Source organism: Leucopleurus acutus (genome assembly GCF_964270905.1).
Source record: "Leucopleurus acutus genome assembly, chromosome: 4".
NCBI lineage: Eukaryota > Metazoa > Chordata > Mammalia > Artiodactyla > Delphinidae > Leucopleurus > Leucopleurus acutus.
This window is the reverse complement of record NC_139146.1, coordinates 20,046,994-20,067,046: the sequence shown is the minus strand read 5'-3', so window position 1 is coordinate 20,067,046 and position 20,053 is coordinate 20,046,994. Positions and strand designations below refer to the sequence as shown.

The 20,053-nt window shown below is 36.3% G+C and overlaps 1 long non-coding RNA gene across 1 annotated transcript in view; it reads left to right on the top strand.

The window, feature by feature from the left end:
• Positions 1–17,967, top strand: part of LOC309960930 — a 54,528-nt gene extending 36,561 nt beyond the window's left edge. The window contains exon 3 of the long non-coding RNA XR_014326152.1: positions 17,255–17,967. This is a non-coding gene — a long non-coding RNA (uncharacterized lncRNA). The remainder of the gene's footprint in view (positions 1–17,254) is intronic.
• Positions 17,968–20,053: the final 2,086 nt, after the last annotated feature.

Sequence of the window (20,053 nt, the reverse complement as noted above, 5' to 3'; positions counted from 1 at the left end):
CAGCTACCTTGGTATGAGCCTACTTAACAAAATGGCTCTCTCTGTTCTTGGACTGCACTTGGGTTTCCCTGTTTCCTACCTGGATCCCAAAACTTCCAGGAAGACACTTTTGTCTGTGGTTGTATGATAAATTGTTGTTGGGGAGGGAAACATGCAAAGGACATATTATTTGGTGATTCTGATGACATTTTCCTCTTGATTAGGTAAAATTATTAACACACTTTTGTATATGAAAGTGGAAAGGATAAGTAAGTTGTCCAAGGTCGCAGAGGTATTAAATAATAGGAAGAAGCTTCAATCCTTGTCTCTCTGAAAAAAAGCCATACAGCCTCCCAGTAAAATTAAAGTATATCATCTTTCAATGATGACAGCACAGAGACTGTTTGATGTGTCTTGTCTCCCCAAGCTGTAGCCTCAAAGCCAGGGTACTAACAAGAAAAGCAGCATTGTCAAATAAAACAGTATAGCTCAGTCTTCTCAGGAATGGTGGCAACATCTCAGCAGAGGAGGCTCTTGGTTAAATTCTGCAATATGCTGAATGAACTTTTTGGCCAACCCAATATTTAGCATCAAATGTTGTTTTCCCCTGTGTTGCAGTTTTCTCTAGTTATTCTTCAGTAGTTATCTGATAAAGTCTGTTTCTTGTCCAGCCCTGTGTTGGGCATTGGTACTCTGAAAATTAATGGAGGAGCAGTAAACACTGTGCCTTCCTAAGTAAAGGGTGGTGTGCCCTTTCCTCTACTGTCCCTCAGGGCTCACCAGATGCCCCAAACAGCATAATGAGAAGTTCTAGGCAGGGAGAAGCTATACAATGAACAGATACCTGAGACTGGTAGGAACAAGGTAAACCTGGAAAAGTGGCCTATAACCCATTCTCACACAGGTGTATGTTTTCCCCATGTAACTAAGAACAGATGATTCTAGAAAAGTCATATAGAACGAGGTGGAGAGACAGGGAGGAAGTGTCTGGAGAGAGGCTAAATTACACATATTCTGTACAGGGATAAACCTTTGGGTCATGATAGGTGCTTAATATGTGAAATTTCTTATTTTTTCAAACAGTGGCCTGGTTTGTATTTAGAGTTTCTCTATAGATCATTTAAGTTCCCACTTACAGTTTATGGGCTTGTCTCCATGGAGTTTGATAGAGAAAATGATTATGCATTTTTTTCTTACTGCAAAGCACTGAGCAGTATGGTGATTAAACATATGGCCTCTGGCATTAGTTTGCCTGGTACTATTTCTAGATTCATAATTTAATTGCTAGGTGGCTTCAGGCAAGTTACTTGGTCTCTCTAAACCTCAATCTTTTCATCTATTAAGTAGGTAATGGTACCTACCCTATAACATTTGGTAATGAGTAAATGGGAGAATTAATGTAATTTGTAAATTTGTTGGCATATAATAAGTGCTCAGGAAATGTTATTCCTAACTGTAATTATCATTGTTTCTAAAGTGCTAGGAAACTCTCCTCTCCTCTATGGATGCCAGTAGTTGGTTGAGGACTCTTGTGAGAAAGAATTATAGGGTCAACAATATCTTGGGTGGGGTCAACTATGTCCTTGATGTTATGCCCACTGGAAGGAGCCCAAAGGTTTCTCTCATTGGTTCTTAACTTTGGTTGCACATTCAAATCCCCCGGGGAGCCTCTGAAGCTCCTGATGCTAGGCCACTTCCAGACTAATTAAATCAGAATATCTAGAGGTGACATTATCATTTTTACAGCTCTCCAGCTGACTTGAATGTGCAGTCATGAGCGAGAACAATTACACTAGCTCCTAAAAGTGCAGAACGAGGACCAGTAGCCTTGGCATTACTTGGGAGATTGTTAGAAGTGTTCAATCCTGCCCCACCCCAGCCCAGATGTACTGAATTAGTCTGTATTTTAACAAGATTCCCAGGTGATTCACCTGCACATTCAAGTTTGAGAAGCACAGCTCTAGCTTGATGTTTCCAGCAATATCTCTCAGCAGCTTCTCTTAGCACAAGTAATCTCACCAGCAACAGAATCTCCTGGTGGTCATTCTTTTCAATATTTATCTGGTCAACAGTTCCCAAGAATGCTTCCTGTCCCACCATTTGTACTTCTTCCGTCTGGAAATAGCCCAGTTCCCTGTTTCTTGTTCAGGGTTCCCTCTAGAGGGCCCTGCCATACAGCTCTTCGGAGGACCTCTTTCAAAGACCAATTGGATATCATAAAGCACATGATATCATGTTTCTAAGCACAAAAGCAATCATTTTTTCACTTTAGTTATTAAAAGTAGAGGTTTATTAGCACTCCTTAGCTCGGGGAGGACTCACATACTCTTTGGAAAGGCATCTAAGGTGTTGCTGGACATAACCCAACAGTCCATTAGTCAGTCTCTGAAGTCAGGTAACTAGGGAGAGGATCTGGCAAGACTTTACAATTTCTTTTCTCAGATAAGCCCTTAAGGAATAGCAATAAATAAGTGAGAAATGTCTTAGAAATATATGCATACATCTTTGTCAGTAAGCAGAGGCTCAGTTACAATGCCGTAACAATCAATTCCAAGACCTCATTTGCTGCATACAGAGTTTATTTGCTACTAACAAGATTTGATAGTAGGGCTCTGCTCATCATAGGCACTCAGGTTCCCAGGCTTACCAAGACTCCATCTCAACATAGACTTCATCAGTTACTGAGGCTGGGGAAAGGAAATGGCAGTTTCTCACAGAAATGAAATGTGTTTGTCTGGAAGTGACACGTCACTTTCATTCTCATTTCACTGTCCTTGCAAGCTTACAGGACTAACTTAGAAGAATGAGAGGGAAGGAAACCTCACTGTGTTTTGTTTCTTTAAGGAGAGAAGCATTAATTAAGAATGGACATATTTCTTTAGTCTCCCATTTTCATTTCTTTTATATCCTTTCTTATATCTAAAAAGAAATGTTGATATATATACTGATAGCATAAGGCAAAAATAATAGTTTAATCTCATATCCTTTTGTCTCCTCTATTTCCCAATTCTCATTATATTATTTTCTAGACTTTTCATTCTGGGTTATTACAGGTATATTTCTTCTTTTCCTTTCATTGTGTTGTTGTTGGAAATCTGATGGAAATTTAATACTCATTCATTTGTATGTAATCTTCTCTTTATCAGCTTTTGGAATTTGTCTTTGAGGTTGTTAAATTTTACTACCATTTGCCTACATGTGGCTCTGCCCTTATCATCTTCTTTGTCATTCTGTGATGTCTTCAATCTGAGGTCTTCATCTTTTTTTCTAATTCCAAGAAAGTTTTTTTTTTCATGAGTTCTTCAATTTTATTTCTCCTTCTTTCTAAAATTCCCATTATCTGAGTATTAGTCTTTCTAAATGAAAAAAATCCCTTGTCTTTGTTCTCTCCTTCAGGGATATTTCCTCTATCAGATCTTCCAATTTAATGATTTGTTCCTCAGTCATATCCATTCTGCTATCTAGCCTACCTATTAGGTCTTTTACTTCAAGTATTATGTTTTTATACCTAATATTTGTGCTTGAGACTTTGCTATGTTTCTTTGTTCTTGATTTATATTAGTGATATGCTCTAGTAGGTTTCTTAGTCTAATTTTAAATTATTAAAAATTTTTTTATACTGGAGTATAGTTGATTTACAATATTGTGTTAGCTTCAGGTGTACCACAAAGTAATTCAGTGATTCAGTGGATACATATACATATATCCATTCTTTTTCAGATTCTTTTCCCAATAGGTTATTACAGAATATAAAGTTCCCTGTGCTATGCAGTAGGTCCTTGTTGATTATCTATTTTATATACACTAGTGTCTATATGTTAATCCAAACTCCTAAGTTATCCCTCCCCACCATGTTTCCCCTTTGGTAATCAGAATTTTGTTTTTGAAATCTGTGAGTCTATTTCTGTTTTGTAAATAAGTTAATTTGTATCATATTTTTTAGATTCCACATATAAGTGATATCATATGATATTTGTCTTTCTGAAGGGACATACCTCAATCCTTTCAAGATTCCATAAACAAGAAACAGCAGAAACAACAACCAGCAGAGATTCCTGTCCCCCACAGTTAGTTTGCAATTGCTTCAAGAGCGTCCCAGATGAAATGTGAAACTGGTCCCCATACACAGAGGGCAGGGAACTTCCATATGAAGCTTCTCTTGAGCAGCTGCAAGACAAGGAGATCTCTGCACTGACCCCCCCGCCAAAATTTTGAAAGTTTATGTAGAAGGTCAGTCACACATGCCATCCAGAAAGTCTCAATAACACGTTGTTCTCTCAAGGCTGCATCCTTGAAAATGGTTCCCATTGTGGGAACGGGGGACAGTGTACATTCCAAGCACAGGGAGAGAGGTGAAAAGCCTCTGACTGCTGTGTCCAGCTTGAGAGCCAACTGGAGGTCATGTCCTCTTGATTACCTCCTCCAACACCCACCCAAGACTTCAGATATTAGAATTATTGGCCAGAAAACAAAAAATAATAGAAGTGTTTAAATGTATAAAGAAGTAAAAGAGATACTCAAATGCTCATCAAGAAAATAAATCACCAACAAAAATGGAGACAAGCTTTGAAAACAATCAAACCCCTAGGAGTGGAAAAAAAAGTTAAAAATATAATCTCAGGGGATAAAGAACAGATTAGGCACAGCTGAAGAAAGAATTATGAAACTAGAAACAAAATTATTAGCTCAGAGAAGAGAGGGCTTAGAAAATATTAGAGTTTAAAAGACGTTTAGTTTATAATGATAAGTTCTAACATCTTTAAAATTGGAGTGTCATATAATTGGGGTGTCAGAAAGATACAATAGAGAATGAGGAAGAGACAATATTTGAAGAGATTATAGCTGAGAATTATAAAAATAAAGATGTAAAGATATGAATTCATAGGATATGGAAGAAAAACAAACTTTTAAAAAGATAAATAGAAGTAAATCCAAACCTAGACAAATCATAATGAAATTGAACACCAAGACAAAGAAAAGATCATAAAGGTACCTGAAAAGCAAAAGAAATAATATCTGCAAAGAATAATATAAATATTAGCTAACATTGACTTTTTGGGATATAGTTGACATACATTCTTTTCGTTTCAGGTGTACAACATACTGATTCAATATTTGTATATATTGCAAATTAATCACCACAATAAGACTAGTTAACCTCTATCACTAGACATAGTGCTTTTTCTTGTGATTAGAACTTTTATGACCTACTCTCTCAGCAACTTTCAAATATAAAATAGGGTATGATTAACTATAGTCACCATGCTGTATATTACATCCTCATAATTTATTTTATAATAAAAGTTTGTACCTTTGCTGTTTCACGCATTTTACCCACCTCTCACCCCTCACCTCTGGTAACCAACAACTGTTCTCTGTGTCCATAAGCTCAGATTTGTTTTCATTTGTTTTGGATTCTACACATATAAGTGCGATCATACAGTTTCTGTCTTTCTCTGTCTGACTTATTACACTTGGCATAATACCCTCAAGGTCCACCCCTGTGGCCACAAATTCATGATTTCATTTTTTATGGTGGAATACAACACCGTTGTATATATGTGTGTGTATGTATTTGATATATATAGTGTGTATATATACTATATATATTTATATTAATTTATATGAATGAATCTATTCATCCATCAATGGACACTAAGGTTGCTTTCATGTCTTGGTTGTTGTAAATAATACTGTAAAAAATGTGGAGATTTACATGACGTAGACGTAGAGAACGGACTTGAGGATGCAGGGGGGAGGGGGAAGCTGGGGCAAAGTGAGAGTAGCGTCGACATATATACACTACCAAATGTAAAATAGATAGCTAGTGGGAAGCAGTCGCATAGCACAGGGAGATCAGCTCGGTGCTTTGTGACCACCTAGAGGGGTGGGTTAGGGAGGGTGGGAGGGAGGATCAAGAGGTAGGGGATATGGGGATATATGTATGCATATGGCTGATTTGCTTTGTTGTACAACATAGTATTGCGAAGCAATTATACTCTAATAGAGATGTATTTTAAAATGTGGGAATGCATATATCTTTTTTGAGAGAGTGTTATCATTTTCCTCAGATAAATGACTAGAAGTGGAATTGCTGGATTATATGGTAGTTATGTTTTAATTTTTTTGAAGAACCTTCACATTGTTTTCCACAGGGGCTGCACCAATTTACATTCCCACTAACAGTGCACAAACGTTCCCATTTTACCACATCTTTGCCAATAATTATTTCTTTCTGATAATGTCATTCTAACAGGTGTGAGGTAATATTTCATAGTGGTTTTGATTCACATTTCTCTGATGATTAGTGATGTTGAGCATTTTTTCATGTACCAGTTGGTTAGCTGTATGTCATCTTTGGAAAAATGTCTATCCAGAGCTTCTGCCCATTTTTTAATCAGATTGTTTGGAGTTTTTTTGCTATTGAGTTGTATGAGTTTTTAATATTTTGGAATTTAGCCCCTTGTGAGACATATGATTTGCAAATATTTCCTCCCATTCAATAGATTGCCTTTTCATTTAGTTGATACAGTGCAGAAGTTTTTTAGTTTGATATAGTCCCACTTGGCAAGAATGATGCCAAGGAGCTTACCACTTATGTTTTCTTCTAGGAGTTTTCTTTTTAAAGTTATTCAGTATATATATATATATATATATATATATATATATATATATATATATATATATATATAAAATATGAATATATGTATTCTTTTTTCAGATTCATTTCCATTATAGGTTATTATAAAATATTGAATATAGTTCCCTGTGCTATACAGTATGTCCTTGTTGGTTATCTATTTTATATGTAGTAGTGTGTATATGTTAATCCCAAATGCCTAATTTATCCCTCCCCTCACCGCCCCTTCTTTCCCCTTTGGTAACCATAAGTTGGTTTTCTATGTTTGTGAGTCTATTTCTGTTTTGTAAATAAGTTCGTTTGTATCATGTTTTTTAGATTCCACATATAAGGGATATCATATTATATTTTTCTTCCTCTGACTTTACTTAGTATGATAGGTCCACCATGTTGCTGCAAATAGCATTATTTCATTCTTTTTTATGGCTGAATAATATTCTATTATATAAATATATATGTGTGTGTGTGTATACACACACCACATCTTCTTTATCCATTCATCTGTCAATGGACATTTAGGTTGCTTCCATGTCTTGGCTATTGTAAATAGTGTTGCTATGAATATTGGAATGCATATATTGTTTTGATTTAGTTTTTGTCTTTTCTGGATATATGCCCAGGAATGGGATTGCAGGATCATATGGTAGTTCGGGTTTTAGTTTTTTAAGGAACCTCAATACTGTTCTCCATAGTGGCTACACCAATTTACATTCCTACCAACAGTGAAGGGGGGCTCCCTTTTTTCCACACCCTCTCCAGCGTTTATTATTTGTAGGCTTTTTGATGATGTCCATGCTGATTGGCGTGAGATGATACCTCATTGTGGTTTTGATTTGCATTTCTCTAAAAATTATCCATGTTGAGCATCTTTTCATGTGCCTGTTGGCTATCTGTATGTCTTCTTTGGAGAAATGTCTATTGAGTCTTCTGCCCATTTTTTGATTGGATTTTTTTTATATATTAAACTGTTTGACTTGTTTGTATATTTTGGAAATTAATTCCTTGTCAGTCACATCATTTGCAAATATTTTCTCCGATTCCATGGGTTGTCTTTTCATTTTGTTTACGGTTTCTCTTCTAAGAGTGTTATGATTTCAGGCCTTACATTCAATTCTTTAATCCATTTGAGTTTTTATGTGTTAGTAGTTAGTTAGTAGTATTATTTTGTAGTTAGTACTTAGTAGTTTGTTTGTTAGTTAGTATGGCGTAAGGTAGTGGTCCATTTCATTCTTTTGCATGTGGCTGTACTGTTTTCCCTACATCATTTATTGAGGAGACCATTCTTTCCCATTGTATATTCTTGGTTTCTTTGTCATGATCTATTTGACCATATATACATGGGTTTATTTCTGGGCTCCTTATTTTGTTCGATTGATCTATATGTCTGTTTTATGCCAATACAACACTATATTGATTACTATAGCTTTGTAATATAGTTTGAAATCAGGGAGCATGATGCATCCAGCTTTGTTCTTTCTCAGGATTGCTTTGGCTATTTGTGGTCCTTTGTGGTCTCATACAAATTTTAGAATTTTTTTGTTCTTTCTATAAAAAAAATGCCATTGGAATTTTGATAAGGATTGCATTGAATCTGGAGATTGCTTCAGTAATACAGGTATTTTAACAACATTACTTCTTCCAATCCATGAGCACAAAATATATTTCAATTTGTACCTTTTTCAGTTACTTTCATAAATGTCATATATTTTTCAGGGTACAGGTCTTTCACCCACCTGGTTAAATTTATTCCTAGGCATTTTATTTTTCTGATTCAGTTGTAAATGGATGGTTTTCTTAATTTCTCATTCTAATATTTGTTGTTAGCATAGAAAAATGCAACAATTTTCAGATACTGATTTTGTATCCTGCAACGTTGTTGAATTCATTAATTAGTTCAAACAGTTTTCTGGTGGAGTCTTTAGGATTTTCTATAAATAATATGTCATCTGCAAATAGTGAAATTTTACTTCTTCCCTTCTGATTTGGATACCTTTTATTTCTCTTTCTTGCCTAATTGCTCTAGCTAAAATTTCCAATACCAGGATGAATAAAAGTTGTGAGGGCTTCCCTAGTGGCGCAGTGGTTGAGAGTCCGCCTGCTGATGCAGGGGACACGGGTTCGTGCCCCGGTCCGGGAAGATCCCACATGCCGCAGAGCAGCTGGGCACATGAGCCATGGCCACTGAGCCTGCGCGTCCAGAGCCTGTGCTCCACAATGGGAAAGGCCACAACAGTGAGAGGTCCGCATACTGCAAAAAAAAAAAAAAAAGTTGTGAGAATGAGCATCCTTGTCTTGTTCGTGATCTTAGAGGAGGCTTACTTAAAACATCTTATAACAGTGTATTTTAAGTTGATGATAACTTAAATTTAAGTCATTCTAAAGCTCTACATTTTTACTCCTGTCCTCCACATTTTATGTTTTTGATGTCACAATTTACGTCTTTTTCTGTGTTAACAATTATTTATGTTAGTTATTTTTACTACTATTGTTTATTAACCTTCATAATAGTTCTATAGGTGATTAACTCACCACCTTTACAATATAAGATTATTTTGAATTTTACTATATGATTATCTTAACCAGTGAGATTTATGCTTTCATATGTTTTCCTGTTACTGATCAGCACCCTTTCATTTCAGCTTAAAGCAGTCCTTTTAACCTTTGTTGTATGGCTAGTTTAGTGGTGATAAACTCCTTTAGCTTTGCTTGTCTGGAAAACTCTTTATCTCTACTTCAATTCTGAAGGACAACTTTGCTGGTGAGAGTATTCCTTTTTCTAACTGAAGTATAGTTGATTTACATATGATACTTGGTTATTTTCAGATGTACTGCAGTGTAATTCAGTTATATATATATTTTTCAGATTATTTTCCATTGTATGTTATTACAAGATGTTGAATATAGTTCTCTCTGCTATACAGTAAATCCTTGTTGCTTATCTATTTTATGTATAGTAGTTTGTATCTGTAAACCTCATACCCCTAATTTACCCCTCGTGCCCACCCTTTCCCCTTAGGTAACCATAAGTTTGTTTTCTATGTCTGTGAGTCTGTTTCTGTTTTATATATAAATTTCATTTGTATTGTTTTTATATTAGTGATATAATATTTGTCTTTCTCTGTTGGACTTACTTCACTAAGTATAGTATTCTGTAGGTCCATCCATGTTGCTGCAAATGGCAATATTTCATTCTTTTTATGGCTGATTATGTACCACATCTTCTTTATCCATTCCTCTGTTGATGGACATTTAGGTTGCTTCCATGTCTTGGCTATTGTAAACAGTGCTGCAATGAACATTGGGGTGCATATATCCTTTCAAAGCATCTTTTTCTCTGGATATATGCCCAGGAGTGACATTGCTGGATTGTATGTTAGCTCTTTATTTACTTTTTTAAGGAACTTTCCTTCCTGTTCTCCATTGTGGCTGTACCAATTTACATTCCTACCAAGTGTGGAAGGGTTCCCTTTTCTCCACACCCTCTCCAGCATTTATTGTTTGAAGATTTTTTGATGATGGCCATTCTGACTGGTATGAGGTGATATCTCATGGTAGTTTTGATGTGCATTTCTCTAATAATTAGCGATGTTGAGCACCTTTTCAGGTGCCTGTTGGCCATCTGTATGTCTTCTTTGGAGAAATGTCTATCTAGGTCTTCTGCCCATTTTTTGATTGGGTTGTTTGTTTGTTTGTTTTGATATTGAGCCACATGAGCTGTTTGTAAATTTTGGAGACTAATCCTTTGTCGGTAGCATAGTTTGCAAATATTTTCTCCAATTCTGTGTGTTGTATTTTCATTTTTTTATGGTTTCCTTTGCTGTGCAAAAGTTTTTGAGTTTAATTATGTCCCATTTGCTTATTTTTGTTTTTATTTCCATTACTCTAGAAGGTGGCTTGAAAAAGATATTCCTGCAATTTATGTCAAAGAGTGTTGTGCTTATCTCTTCCTCTAAGAGTTTTATAGTGTCGTCTTACACTGTCTTTCATACATTTTGAGTTTATTTTTGTGTATGGTGTTAAAGAATGTTATTATTTCATTTTACTTGTAGCTGTCCAGTTTTCCCAGTAGCATTTATCAAAGAGACTTCTCTTTCCTCCATTGTATAGTCTTGCATCCTTTGTCATAGATTAATTGAGCATAGGAGCGTGGGTTTATTTCTGGGATTTCTATCCTGTTCCACTGAATTATATTTCTCTTTTTATGCCAGTATCATAATGTTTTGATGACTGTGGATTTGTAGTATAGTCTGAAGTCAGTGAGCCTGATTCCTCCAGCTCTGTTTTTCTTCCTCAAGATTGCTTTGACTATTGGGGGTCTTTTATGTCTTCATACAAATTTTAAGATTGTTTGTTCTAGTTCTGTGGAAAATGTCATTGGTAATTTGATAGGGATTGCATTGAATCTGTAGATTTCCCTGGGTAGTAGAGTCATTTTGACAATATTGATTCTTGTAATCCAAGAACATGGTATATCTCCATCTGTTTGTGTCATCTTTGATTTGTTTCATCAGCATCTTATACTTTTCAGTGTACAGGCCTTTTGCTTCCTTACGTAGGTTTATTCCTAGACATTTTATTCTTTTTGATGTGATGGTAAATGAGATTGTTTCTGTAATGTCTCATTTTGATATTTTGTTGTGACTGTTTGGAAATGCAAGAGATTTCTGTGTGTTAATTTTGTATCTTACAACTTTACAGAATTCATTGATGAGCTCTAGTAGTTTTCTGATGGCATCTTGAAGATTCTCTATGTATAGTATCATGTCATCTGCAGTGACAGTTTTACATCTTCTCTTCCAATTTGGATTCCTTTTATTTCTTTTTCACCTCTGCTTGCCATGGCTAGGACTTCCAAAACTATGTTGGATAAAAGTGGCAAGAGTGAACCTCTTATCTTGTTCCTGATCTTAAAGGAAATGCTTTCAGCTTTTCACCATTGAGCGTGATGCTAGCTGTGGATTTGTCATGTATGCCTTTATTATGCTGAGGTAGGTTCACTCTGTGCCCACTTTCTGGAGAGTTTTTATTATAATTGGGCATTGAATTTTGTCAAAATCTTTTTCTGCATCTATCGAGATGATCATATGCTTTCTATTCTTCACTTTGTTAATATGGTGTAACACACTGATTTGCTGATATTAAAAAATCCTTGCATCCCCGGGATAAATCCTACTTGACCCTTTTAATGTATTGTTGGAGTCAGTTTACTAATATTTTGTTTAGGATTTTTGCATTTGTATTCATCAGTGATATTGACCTGTAATTTTTGTGTGTGTGGTATCTTTGTCTGGTTTTGGCATCAGGGTGATGGTTTTGGCATCATGGTGGGCTCACAGAATGAGATTGGGAGTTTTTCAGCCTCTGCAATTTTTTGAAATGGTTTCAGAAGGATAAGTATTAACTCACCTCTAAATGTTTGATAGAATTCACCTGTGTCTGTATGAAGACATCTGGTCCTGGACTTTCGTTTGTTGGAATTTTCAAAATCACAGGTTCAATTACAGTACTTGTGATTGGTTTGTTCATATTTTCTATTTCTTCCTAGTTCAGTCTTGGGAGATTGTTCCTTTCTAAGAATTTGTCTGTCTCTTTGAGGCTGTCTATTTTGTTGGCATATGGTTGCTTGTAGTAGTCTCTTAAGATCCTTTGTATTTCTGTGGTGTCCATTGTAACATCTCCTTTTTCATTTCTCATTTTATTGATTTGATCCCTCTCCCATTTTTTTCTTTTTTCTTTTCTTTTTTTAACATCTTTTCTCCCATTTTTTTCTTGATGAGTCTGACTAAAGGTTTACTCATTTTGTTTATCTTTTGAAAGAACCAGCTTTTAGTTTCATTGACCTTTTATATTTCTTTCTTCATTTCTGTTTCATTTATTTCTGCTCTAAATTTTTGGATTTCTTTCCTTCTACTGACTTTAGGTTTTATTTGTTTTTCTTTCTCTAGTTCCTTTAGGTCTAAGTCTAGGTTATTTATTTTTTCTTGTTTTCTGGGGTAAGATTTTATTACTATAAACTCCTCTCTTAGGACTGCTTTTGCTGCACCCCATAGGTTTTGGATCAGGTTTTCATTTTCATTTTTCTCTAGGTATTTTTCATTTCCTCTTTAATTTCTTCAGTGATCCACTGGTTTTTTAGTAGCATATTTCTTAGCCTCCTTGTGTTTGTGAGTTTTACAGTTTTGTTTTTTTTTTTTTTTAGTGGTATGCAGGCCTCTCACTGTTGAGGCCTCTCCCATTGCGGAGCACAGGCTCCAGACACGCAGGCTCAGCAGCCATGGCTCACGGGCCCAGCTGCTCTGTAGCATGTGGGATCTTCCCGGACCAGGGCATGAACCTGTGTCCCCTGCATCGGCAGGCGGACTCTCAACCACTGCACCACCAGGGAAGCCCCCAGTTTTACAGTTTTTTTCTTGCTATCTTAAATTTACTGAGTCTCACTTTGTGGTCCAGCATGTGGTCAATCCTGGAGAATGTTCTATGTGCACTTGAGAAGAATGTGTATTCTGCTGCTTTTGGATGGAAGGCTCTATAAATATCAATTAAGTCTATCTGGTCTAATGTGTCATTTAAGGCCTGTGTTTCCTTACTGATTTTCTATCTCAAAGATCTGTCCATCGATGAAAGTGGGGTATTAAAACCCCCCACAATTATTGTGTTACTGTTGATTTCTCCGTGTATGGCTGTTAATATTTGCCTTATATATCGGGGTATTCCTATGTTGGGTACATATATATTTACAGTTGGTGTATCTTCTTGGATTGATCCCTTGACCATTATGTAGTGTCCTTCTTTGACTCTTGTAATGGTCTTTATTTTAAAGTCTATTTTGTCTGATTTGAGTACTGCTACTCCAGTTTTCTTTTAATTTCATTCACATTGAGTACCTTTTTCCATCCCCTCACTTTCAGTCTGTATGTGTCCCTAGATCTGAAGTGGGTCTCTTGTAGACAGCATATATATGCATCTTGTTTTCATATCCATTCAGCCAGTCTATGTCTTTTGGTTGGAGCATTTAATCCATTTTCATTTAAGGTAATTATTGATATGTATATTCCTATTGCCATTTTCTCAATTGTTTTGGATTTATTTTTGTAGGTCTTTTTTCTTCCCTTCCTCTTTTGTTCTCTTGTCTTGTGATTTGATGACTAACTTTAGTGTTGTGTGTGTATCTCTTGTAGATTTTCAGTTGTGGTTAACATGAGGATTTGATATAACACTCTATATATAAGCAAGATTATTTTAAGTTGCTGGTCTTTTAATGTCTAATGAATTTCCAATATCCTGCACTTGTGCTCTCCTCTTCTCACAATTGCTTGTTTTTGTTTTTGTTTTGTTTTTTCGGTGCGCAGGCCTCTCACTGTTGTGGCCTCTCCTGTTGTGGAGCACAGGCTCCAGACGTGCAGGCTCAGTGGCCATGGCTCATGGGCCCAGCCGCTCCACAGCATGTGAGATCTTCCTGGACCAGGGCACGAACCCGTGTCCCCTGCATTGGCAGGCGGACTCTCAACCACTGTGCCACCAGGGAAGCCCCACATTTGCTGGTTTTGATATCATATTTGTGTACAGATGATTTCCTACATTTACTTCATGTTTGCCTTTACCAGTGAGCTTTTCCATTCATAATTTTCCTGTTTCTAGTAGTGGCCTTTTCTTTTCTGCTTAGAGAAGTTCCTTTAGCATTTGTTGCAAAGCTACTGGTGGTGCTAAATTCTCTTCACTTTTGCTTGTCTGTAAAACTTTTGATTTCTCCATCAAATATGAATAAGAGCCTTGCTGGGTAGAGTATGCTTGGATGTAGATTCTTCCATTTCATTACTTTAAATATACTGTGCCCATCCCTTTTGGTCTGCAGAGTTTCTTCTGAGAATTCAGCTGATAACCTTACTGGAGTTCCCTTGTATATTATTTGTTGCTTTTCCCTTGTTGCTTTTAACATTTTTTCTTTGTCTTTAATTTTTGTCAGTTTGATTACTATGTGTCTCAGTGTGTTCATCCTTGGGTTTATCCTGCCTGGGACTCTGTGCTTCCTAGACTAGGGTGACTGTTTCCCTTCCCATGTTAGGGGAGTTTTTGGCTATTATCTCTTCAAACATTTTCTGAGGTCCTTTCTTCTCCTTCTGGGACCCCTATAATGTGAATATTGATGCATTTAATGTTGTCCCAGATATCTCTTATACTCTCTTCATTTCTTTTAATTCTTTTTTCTTTATTCTGTTCTGTGGCAGTGATTGCCACCATTCTGTTTTCCAGGTCACTTGTTCTTTCTTCTATCTCAGTTACTTCTAGTGTATTTTTTATTTCTGGTATTGTATGTTCATCTCTATTTTTTTGTTCTATAGTTCTTCTAGGTCTTTGTTTAAAACTTCTTGTATCTTCTCAATCTATACCTGCATTCTTTTTCCAAGATCTTGGATCATCTTAACTGTTATTACTCTGAATCTCTGAATTATTTTTTCCAGTAGATTGCCTATCTCCGCTTCACTTATTTGTTCTTCTGAGGTTTTATCTTGTTTCTTCTTCTGGGACGTATTGCTCTGTTGTGTCATTTTGTCTAACATTCTGTGATTGCAGTTTCCATTCCAGAGCTGCAGGTTGTAGTTCTTCTTGCTTCTTCTGTCTGCACTCTGGTGGATGAAACTGTTTACAAGGTTTGTACAGTCTTACTCTTGGGAAAGCCTGGTTCCTGCTTGTTGATGCGTGGTGCTGGGTCTTGAAACTCTGTTTGGCAGGGCCATGCTCAGGAAGACTTTAAGCAGCCTGTCTGCTGATGGTGAGTCTGTGTTCCTGCCCTGTTGTTTGTCTGGCCTGAGGCATCTCAGTACTGGAATCTCCAGGCTCTTGGGTGGGGCTAAGTCTTGTGGTGGAAATGGTGGCCTCCAGGAGGGCTCACACCAATGAGTACTCACCAGAGCTGCTGCTGCCAGTGTCCTTGTCCCCGGAGTGACCCACAGCTGCCCCTTGCCTCCACAGGAGACCCTCCAATACTAGCAGCTAAGTCTGGCTCATTCTCTTATGAGGTCACTGCTTTTTCCCTGGGTCCTGGTGCACACAAGATCTTATGTGCACCCTCCAAGAGTGGAGTTCATGTTTCCCCCAGTCCTGTGGAGTTCCTGTGATCAAACCCCGCTGGCCTTCAAAGCCATATTCTCTGCAGGCTCCTCCTCCATTTGCCATACCCCCAGGCTGGGAAGCCTCATGTGTGGCTCAAGACTTTCACTCCTGTGGGAGAACTTCTGTGGTATAATTATTCAGTTTGTGGGTCACCCACCTGATTGATAGGTATGGGATTTGATTTTATAGTGAGTGTGCTCCTCCTACCATCTTTTTGTGTCTTCTTCTTTGTCTTTGGGTATAAGGTAAATTTTTTGGTAGGTTCCAGCATTTTTTCTTGTTTCTTGATGTAAGATTGTATTGCTATAGACTTCCCTCTTATATCTGCTTTTCCTGCATCCCATAGGTTTCTGATTGTTGTGTTTTTGTTTTCATTTGTCTCTGGGTATTATTTCTTTGGTGATCCATTGATTGTTTAGTAGCATATTGTTTAACCACCAGGTGTTTGTGTTTTTACAGTTTTCCTTCTTGTAGTTGATTTCTAATCTCACAGCATTGTGGTCAGAAAAGTAGCTTGATATGATTTCAATATTCCTAAATTTACCAAGGGGTTCTTTGTGGTCCAGCATGTCCTCTATCCTGGAGAATTTTCCATGTGCACTTGAGAAGAAAATGTATTCTGCTGCTTTCAGATGGAATGTCCTATAAATATCATTTAAGTCCATCTGGTGTAATGTGTCATTTAGGCCTGTGTTTCCTTATTGATTTTCTGTCTGGATGATCTGTCCATTGATGTAAGTGGGTTGTTAAAATCCCCCATTATTACTGTGTTACTCTCTATTATTTCCCCTTTTATGGATGTTAGCATTTGCCCTATATATTGAGGTTCTCCTATGTTGGGTGCATATATATTTTACAATTGTTATATTTTCTTCTTGGATTGATCCCTTGATCATTATGCGGTGTTCTTCTTTGTCTCTTGTAACAGTCTTTATTGTAAAGTCTATTTTGTCTGATATGAGTATTGCTACTCCAGCTTTCTTTTGATCTCCATTTGCATGAGTACCTTTTTTCATTCCCTCACTTTCAGTCTGTATGTGTCCATAGATATGAAGTGGGTCTCTTGTAGACAATATATACTGGTCTTGTTTTTGTATCCATTCAGCCAGTATATATGTCTTTTGGTTCAAGCATTTAATCCATTTTCTTTTAAGGTAATTATCAATATGTATGTTCCCATTAACATTTTCTTAATTGTTTGTTTTCAGTCTGTGTATGTAGGCCTTTTTTTTTCCCCCTTCCTCTTTTTTTCTTTTTTCTTGTGTTTCTTGTCTAGAGAAGTTCCTTTAGCATTTGTTATAAAGCTGGTTTGGTTCTGCTGAATTCTTTTTAGCTTTTGCTTAAAGCTATTGATTTCTCTGTCGAATCTGAATGAGAGCCTTGCTGAGTGGAGTATTATTGGTTTTAGGTTTTTTCCTTTCATATCCTGCCACTCATTTCTGGCCTGCAGAATTTCTTCTGAAAAATTAGCTGATAGCCTTACAGGGATTCCGTTGTATGTTACTTGTTGCTTTTCCCACGTAGACAGCCTCATCCACCAGAGTATAGACAGCAGATGCAAGAAGAACTACAACCTTGCAGCCTCCAGAATGGAAGCTGAAATCACAGAATGTTAGACAGAATGACACAGCAGAGGAATATGTCCCAGAAGAAGTAACAAGATAAAACCCCAGAAGAACAAAGAAGTGGAGATGATAGTCAATCTACTGGAAAAATAATTCAGAGTAATGACAGTTAAGATGATGCAAGATCTTGGAAAAAGAATGCAGGTACAGACAGAAAATACAAGGAATTTTTAACAAGGACCTAGAAGAACTAAACAAAGAGTGATGAACAACACAATAAGTGAAGTGAAAAATACACTAGAAGGAATCAATAGCAGAATAACTGGGGCAGAAGAACAGATCAGTGAGCTGGAAAATAGAATGATGGAAATCACTGATGTGGAAAAGAATAAAAAGAATGAAAAGAAATGAGGACAGTCTCAGAGGACTCTAAGACAACATTAAACACACCAACATTTGAATTATAGTGGTCCCAGAAGAAGAGAAAGAGAAACGGTCTAGGGAAAATATTTGAAGAGAATATAGTTGACAACTTCCCTAAGATGGGAAAGGAAATAGTCACCAAGTCAAGGAAGTGCAGAGTCCCATACAGGATAAACCCAAGGAGAAACACATTAATCAAACCAACAAAAATTAAGTACAAAGAAAAAATATTAAAAGCAGCAAGGGAAAAGCAACAAATAACATATAAGGGTATCTCCATAAGGTTAAGTTGATTCATCAGCAGAAACTCTGCAAGCCAGAAGGGAGTGGCAGGACATATTTAAAGTGATGAAAGGGAAAAACCTACTGCCAAGATTACTGTACCCAGCAAGGATCTCATTCAGATTTGAAAGAGAAATTAAAATCTTTACAGACAAGCAAAAGTTAAGAGAATTCAGCACCACCAAACCAGCTTTACAACAAATGCTAAAAGACATTCTCTAGGCAGGAAACACAAGAGAAGAAAAAGACCTACAAAAGCAAACCCAAAAAGATTAAGAAAATAGTAATAGGAACATACATATTGCTAACTACCTTAAATGTAAATGGATTAAATGGTCCAACCAAAAGACATAAACTGGCTGAATGGCTACAAAAACAAGACCCATATATATGCTGTCTACAAGAGACCCATTTCAGACCTAGAGATACATACAGACTGAAAGTGAGGGGATGGAAAAAGATATTCCATGCAAATGGAGGTCAAAAGAAAGCTAGAGTAACAATTCTCATATCAGACAAAATAGACTTTAAAATAAACACTATTAAGAGAGACAAAGAAGGACACTACATAATGGTCAAGGGATCAATCCAAGAAGAAGATATAACAATTATAAATATATATGTACCCAACATAGGGGCACCTCAATATATAAGGCAAATGCTAACAGCCATAAAAAGGAAAATCAACAGTAACATAATAATAGGGACTTTAGCATCCCACTTATACCAATGGATAGATCATCCAGACAGTAAATTAATATGGAAACACAAGCCTTAAATGACACATTAGACTAGATAGACTTAATTGATATTTATAGGATATTTCCATCCCAAAACAGCAGAATACACTTTCTTTTCAAGTGCACATGGAACATTCTCCAGGATAGATCACATCTTGGGTCACAAATCAAGCATCAGTAAAGTTAAGAAAATTGAAATCATATCAAGTAACCTCTTGAAACACAAGCCTATGAGATTAGAAATCACTACAAGAAAAAAAAACTGTTAAAAAACACAAACACATGGAGGCTAAACAATATGTTACAAAATAACCAATAGATCACTGAAGATATCAAAGAGGAAATCAAAAAATACCTAGAGAAAAATGACAATGGAAACACGATGATCCAAAACCTATGGGACGCAGCAAAAGCTGTTCTAACAGGGAACTTTATAGCAATAAAATCTTACCTCAAGAAACAAGAAATCTCAAAAACACCCAACATAACCTTACACCTAAAGCAACTAGAGAAAGAACAAACAAAACCCAACGTGAGTAGAAGGAACTACATCATAAAGATCAGAGCAGAAATAAATGAAATAGAGATGAAGAAAACAATAGCAAATATCAATGAAACTAAAAGCTTGTTCTTAAAGATTAAAAACAATTGATAAACTTTAGACAGACTCATCAAGAAAAAAAGGGAGAGGACTCAAATCAATAAAATAAGAAATGAAAAAGAGAAGTTACAATGGACACCACAGAAATACAAAGGATTATAAGATATTACTATAAGCAAACTATAGGCTAATAAAATGGACAACCTAGAAGAAATGGACAAATTCTTAGAGAGGTACAATCTTCCAAGACTGAACCAGGAAGAAATAGAAAATGAACAGACCGATCACAAGTACTGAAATTGAAACTGCGGTTAAAAATCTTTCAACAAACAAAAGTACAGGACCAGAAGCCTTCACAGGCAAATTCTATCAAACATTTAGAGAAGAGCTAACACTTATCCTTCTCAAACCCTTACAAAATACAGCATAGGGAGGAACACTCCCAAACTCATTTTATGAGGCCACCATCACCCTGATACAAAAACCAGACAAAGATATCACAAAAAAATATTTTTTTCTTCACTGATGAATATTGTTCATTGATGAACATAGATGCAAAAATCCTAAACAAAATACTAGTAAACTGAATCCAACAACACATTAAAAGGATCATACACCATGATCAAGTGGGATTTATTCCAGGGATGCAAGGATCCACAAATCAATCAATCAATGTGATATATCACATTGACAAATTGAGAGCGATAACAGT